This window comes from Metopolophium dirhodum, chromosome 1, assembly GCF_019925205.1.
Source record: "Metopolophium dirhodum isolate CAU chromosome 1, ASM1992520v1, whole genome shotgun sequence".
NCBI lineage: Eukaryota > Metazoa > Arthropoda > Insecta > Hemiptera > Aphididae > Metopolophium > Metopolophium dirhodum.
The window spans coordinates 91,445,335-91,452,400 of NC_083560.1; the positions used below are offsets into that span (position 1 = coordinate 91,445,335).

Here is a 7,066-nt window from a genome sequence, read left to right on the forward strand (position 1 = left end):
AAAATTAATTGTTTAATATCCTAAATTTTACATTTTTAAAAAATATTGCAAATTTTTAAGTAGTAAAATAGTTATAAAGTACCTACTAGTTAGTAGTTACTACTTACCTTACATTTGTCTATTACATTAATATTATCGTGTGCGAACATTTAATCTGGTTATATCTCTCAGATCCCAGGAGCAAATATGTACGCCGTACGCATGTACACACGAGCAGTGTTTGGACGACCGGGAGCGTCGTCTGAACAATATTCAGAATTCGTATATAATAACTTATAAGCGACGCTCGCAATCGTGTGCGTGCGGGTACGTTTATTGTTGCTGCGATGTTATATTGTTATATACGGGTTTGGATGACCGGCAGCGTCGTCCTTACAGTAAAATATTTATATATTACTATATTGGGTAATTTTTTTTTTAAATTAACAGCGTTGTCGCTTGCAAATCGCTATTATTATTATTTTAATTTCCATTTTCTACTGCGACCCGCGAAAGTGCGACTATATAAAAAGTAAGATGCATAGATCTATTTTGGTATGGTAAGATGCATATTTTTGTATATTTAAATAATTTGTTATACCTATGACTACCGCTATTATATTTAAAGTCGCACCACAACCACCAGCGGAAACGGCATTTTATTTTCATTTCGATAGTCATTAAAGATGGCTAAAACTTACTAATTTACGGTTAATAAGTGAAAGGTTATAAAAAGATTAAAAATATTATAATAGATTCATATAATTTATTTTTTTACAGTGGAGGATCTTACAAATAATTACGAATATAATTTTTCAACAATGTAGGAACTATCCTATGTGTAAACCTGCCAGCTTTCGTGTATGTTCATACATTCGCCAGTGTTTGGCAAGTTCCTTATAAAAAGGAATTCGTTCCGTTCCTTGTTCCTGATAAAAAAAATTCGTTCCTCTGTCGTTCCTTTGGAAAATCAACGAGTTTCTTTTTTAGTTCCAAATAAAATAGAAAATTCTTATTTAATCATTATTATATTTTTTTTTATATGCATACTTCTTTAATTTTTAATTATAATAATTACCTAAAAGTAGGTACATATTTTACAATTCTACTTTGAAATTCTCTTCAAAATTAAATTTTTGGCCGACGTATGGTACTCAATTCTATATGAATTATAACTTATAACTATAAGAAATATTAATAAAGATACTAATGACTAATAAGTAACGATTAACGTCGATAGTCGATGCTCGATAACGATCACTAATTGGCAATATACATTATACACATTAAAAAAAATATATTATACTAATTTCAATTATTTATATATCTGTAAATTATTGGAACTAGAAAGGAACAAAAAAAAATTGTTATTTTCCCTTGAAAAAAAGAACTCGTTCATTTTCTCGTTCTTTTTTTATAAAAAGGAATTTGATCAACGTGCTTTAAAATGGAATTTGTCCCAGGAATCCGTTCCTTCCAAACACTGACATTCGCCTATTGGGATATACCAAAAATATTAGAGATACCGTTGTGGACGCACTTGGCCCAATAAAAATATACGATAAAGTTGATATAGGATACACTTGGGCGACGGCCGCCCGATCGTGGCCCGAACTCACGTAGCCCTGTTGCATAACGTTCACTTAACGTTTGTTAATAGACGAATTCACTCTAAAAGTGATAATTTTAAAAGTAACAACACAGGATTGGTTTGCAAAACGTCAATTTTGTATGTTGCACGTATGTCAGGGAGAGTATACAAATTGTGCACTGACATCATATTAATGGTAGCGGTATGATTTATGTTTATGGACCTATGTCTACACGCCTAGGCAAATGAACATCAATTATAAACAATAAATAAAAAATCTATTTTATAATGTATTATCAATATGTTGATGTTGATTTGAATTGCTATTTTCTTGCCTTTTCTTACCAACAGCGTCGTTCCACTTATTTTGCAACTTTGCGGTTCATTGGCATCCGTTTTAAATATAAAGCACCATTCGATCAAAATTTTGTTAGCTCGTGTACATTTTTTTGTACTTTTAATACAGGCTATGTATAATGTAGGATATAAGATTCACAATGAAAAAATTACATAAATTATTATTATTAACTAAGCGTATTATTTTAATCGGCAGAAATCACGGCCTTTGGCGGAGAATGAATTTTTTTGTTTTTGTAACCTAATAACTCCAGGTTAACCATACAAATCCATCATGAAATAAAATATGTTGAAATTACCATTTAATTTAACTAATTTTTGTGGTTAACAATAAAATTTAATTTATCATTGAGTAAATAGAAAACCTTTTTGTTAGATTAAGTCTCCCTATTACTATATTCAGTCCAAAAAATGTGTTTTTCTATTAAGATAAAGGTATTTCTGTGTTTTTATTTCTTGATTATAACTGAAAGTATCCTGATGATAAAATCACATACAATTTCATTATTTTATTTATTTAAATTAGATATAAGTCGGTTAATATTTAAAGTAGAATTTTCAAGATATTGTATAGGTAATTTTATATAATATCATTCATTGTGATATTTTAATTTAATACCTATTTAAAACGTAGATTGTTTAAAATATAAACTATTCCATGGAAATGTGGCTTGTTCAAAAATCAGTTTTCGAATTTTGTGTTAAACAATTACTGAAAACCATGTACATTCATTATGGAGAACGTTGCAAATAATTATAATAGGAAAATTGATTGTAATTATAATAATTCATGATAAGTCCGATGCGATAATTATATCGATTATATACAATCGAATTAGCGGATAGCTTTGTATTGTCGTAAATGCATTTAAATGATTTTTATTAACTGATTGATTCAAATAACTTAAACATTTGTAAAGTCTATCTGATTATATTTACTTTTATACATCAATAACTATATATATTATCATATGGGTATGATATATGATTCAATTTGGCATATTTCATAATGAATATTTATAAATTGTTAATTGTTAAGTACATAGGTAATAAGGTTAAAACAATATGTTGTTTTCACTAAGGTTAATTTAATAACAAAAGAGTATTTCGGTGAGAAAATCGCATACGATTCTTCCAATTTATTTTTTTAAATTATACCTTTATAAGTTTAAACGTTTAATTGTTTAATATATAAAATATAAAATAAAAATGTGATTTTCAAATACTGAGATACCAAAAGTTATATTGCATAATTAATTACTTAAAAAAAACTTTATCATTGATTGTAGAGAAACTTGCATATAATTTATTGAAGTTATATTTAAAACTATAAGATTTAACATTTTATCATAGTCGGTTTGCAAAATGTTTCTGTTCCATTTGACTTTCCATAATATTGTATAATATTATAATTAGTCATTCCTCATTAGATATGTAATATAAGGTTCAAAAAATGTGTTTTTTTTCCTTGGGATATTCTTGTAATTTTTGTTATTTGATTACTACTAAAATTTGCTTGAATTTCCCGGGGAGTAAATCGCATACAATTCGACCGATTTATTTATTAAAATTAGATTTAAGATTTAAGGTGCGATTCCATAGGACTATTACTATTATACCTAAATTTATAATATAAAGAGATCAAAAACCAACGGCAGAACTTTGAATTGGATATTTCATCGCAAAGTAGGGGAAATCCAATACCCAAACCAAGTTTGAAATTTCGTAAGCTCGAGGAACAGTTGAAAAATGTTAAAGAAAGGTACGCAAAATATTTATTTTATGTAACATACTATTTGTGGATACCATATTTATATCTATCTATATTTTAAATAATTATATTTTACTATTTCAGGTTAAGAGAAAACGAAATTACTTTAATTGAATATATTGATACCATAAAATATCATATTCGCGTTAACTATTTTTACTTTTATTTATACTTTTTATTATTATAACGACTATGTAATATTACTATTATACATACCTAAATTTAAAAATTACATTTTATACTTTTTATTTTTTTAACTAAACTGTATTTCTTCAAATTGGGTGTCGGCGAACTGGGAATACACCCTTACATTTGCCAAATACGCGCCGGGCCGGCCCAATGGCGTCACGTAGCTATTCTACATTACTTAATTTCTCATAAAAGTAATAATTTTTTTTACACCGGATTTATTAAAATAATTGTATTAAAGGAGCACACAACACAAAAAATAAGTTTTTTTTTATTTGAAAGAATGATTAATTCTAAGAATAATGGTATAGGTTTTACATTTCTACTCACATTATTCAATATGTTATGAGTAAAGACCGGATTTATATTCTCATAAAAGACGTAAATTATGATGCTAATATTCCCTAAAAAAACCTTCAAATATTCTCATAATATTCTCTTAAAAATTTAAAAATATGATAAAATATGCAAAAATAATCAATAAACATTCATCTTTTGCTTTAATATACATTTAAAATTTTTTTTTTTCAATTTTATTTTAATAGTGAGGTATTAATTAGGTATTAAAAATTGCGTATTCTAATGGAATATTATTGCTTCACACAACGATTTACCAACCTAAACATTTTATTTTTTAAATTAAATTTACGTATAAATGTGTGGTTTTATGTGTTTAAGACGATACACGTATCAGAATTTCAATATAACGTTTAATTTTTTAATATTAAAAATCTTAAAAGAGATATTTTTGAATTTTTATTTCGTATTTAAATCGCCATGGCGCGACGTTTAACAAAAATATCACTTTTAAGATTTTTAATCTTAATAAACGTTATATTGAAATTCTGATATGTACTTACATTGGTTTATGCCCAGTTCGCCGACACCCGGCTTTTTGATAAAAAAACCAGTTTTTAATGGGTTTTAAAAAAAGCCCAATTTGCCGACAGATGATAATATTGACGACATGCTTTGCTGTATTGCAATAAAACTATAATAGGTACTATCATAATCTGTAAATTTATTTTATCGTGAATAAGAACTGCAGGTACCTATCGGCTATGATATCTATATTGCAAAGTTATGATATCTGTAAACTTATTTAATGGTGAGTATAAGATAGTATTATAGGTACCTATCACATGATGATTGACATCCATTGATATATTATAAATATATTTATATAACATATTATTATAAGTCCATTGTGGTTTTCAAATAATGAATATGATTTTAGTTAGTAGTTTTATTTCACTGCGCGAGGTAGGTACCTATTGCAATAATTTTTTTTTTTCCCATTATGGAGTGGTTTAAATTAAAGTCGGAAAAGAATCAGGACTTACTTGTAGTGGACAAATATTTACATAGAATAGACCGGATACGTGGCGACAACGAATATTATAAATGTGTGCATAAGTGCGGCGGCCGTGCAATATTAAGACGTCCAGACGTCGTAGTTATGTCTAAGACACATAATCACGGATGACATGGTCTTGAATTGGCACAACGAGGTTTCCGAAATAAATTAAAGGTAAATAATTGTATTAAATATTATCATATAAAGCATTCATATTTTTATAAGCAATTACCTACATGGAGTAAATGGATTTTAGACTTTGAGCTTTGAACTTAAGAATCAATTTTTCGAAGTATTTCACAAAATTAAAAACTAAGAATATTTTTGTTATAGGATGTTGTTACACTAAATCCAACGAAACCAATTCCTCAAGCTTTTAACGAAGTCAGAAGATCTGTTATAAGTTCAGGATTGCAAGGATCATCACAAAATGAAGTATATCATTCCATCCCTACGTTAAATAGTGTTCGAAGTTCAGCGTACCGTAAAAAAATGAAACTTATTCCTACATTACCTAACAACTTACGTGACTTAATAATTAATGGTGAATGGCGATCTACTAATGACGGGAGAGACTTTTTATTAGGTATAAAGAAATAATTAGTTATGTATACTAATATAATAAATAAATGTAATTTAAATACAAAATATAAGTGTCATAATATTATTCTTATTTCTTAGGGTCGGACGGAGATGATGACAAAATAGTTATATTTGGTACTGAAGGCTTCTTAAGAAGACTCTGCGCGGCTGAAGTTATTTTTATGGATGGTACCTTTAAATCAGCTCCTAAGTTATTTCTTCAGATTTACACGTTACATTGTTTTGTGCAAGGAATTATGGTACCAATGGTAATTATTTAAGTATTTTTATATACAATTATAAAATTTAATTTTCAAAAACGTTATTTTTTGCAAAATTATGTTCGTTGATAAAATAATAACCTTGCATAATTATAATAATTTATATAAAATAAAATGTACAGGGAGGTATTGTTGATCACACTACTTCTCCCCCGGCTTTAAGTTAATAGCTACTATCTAGGTACCTAACAAACAGTATATTTAACTTTTAACCTTCTTATTTAGGCGTATGCACTCTTACCAAACAAGACTTCCGCAACATACAAACGAATGTTTAAGCTAATTAAAGAAGCCGCAATTAGAATAGATTTAATATTCCATCCTAAATGTTTTCAAATTGACTTTGAAATTGGAACGATTATGGCAATTAAAGAAATATTTGGGCACCAAACTAAAATAAAAGGATGTTTGTTTCATTTTGGACAATCTATATGGCGCAAAGTACAGAACGTAGGATTATCCGAGGAGTATAAAAACAATGCCGAAGTTCAACTAACTGTCCGTAAAATATGTGCATTAGCATTAGTCCCTATAGATAACATTGATGAATGTTGGACCATAATTCACGCGGAAGCTCCAAATAATGAAAGTAAGAAAGTTATTAATGAATAAATAAAAATAGACTAATTATTGAATTTGGTTATATAGATCTAATTAAACTCATGGATTACTTTGTTGATACTTATTTAAATTATGATATATGCCACTTTCACCGAAAAATGTGGAACCATTTTGAAACAGAAGGCAGTCGAACGATTAATCATTTGGAAGGATGGCACGCGGCTTTAAATCGAGTAGTTAACCGTCACAGGCCTAATATTTATACACTTATAAATGAGATCAAAAACCAACAGCAGAACTTTGAATTGGATATTTCATCGCAAAGTAGGGGAAATCCAATACCCAAACCAAGTTTGAAATTTCGTAAGCTCGAGGAACAGTTGAAAAATGTTAAAGAA

At 28.0% G+C, this 7,066-nt stretch overlaps 1 pseudogene; it reads left to right on the forward strand.

Annotated features, from left to right (window-relative positions):
• The first annotated feature begins 5,187 nt into the window (after positions 1–5,187).
• LOC132945337 (uncharacterized) lies at positions 5,188–7,066 on the forward strand (annotated as a pseudogene).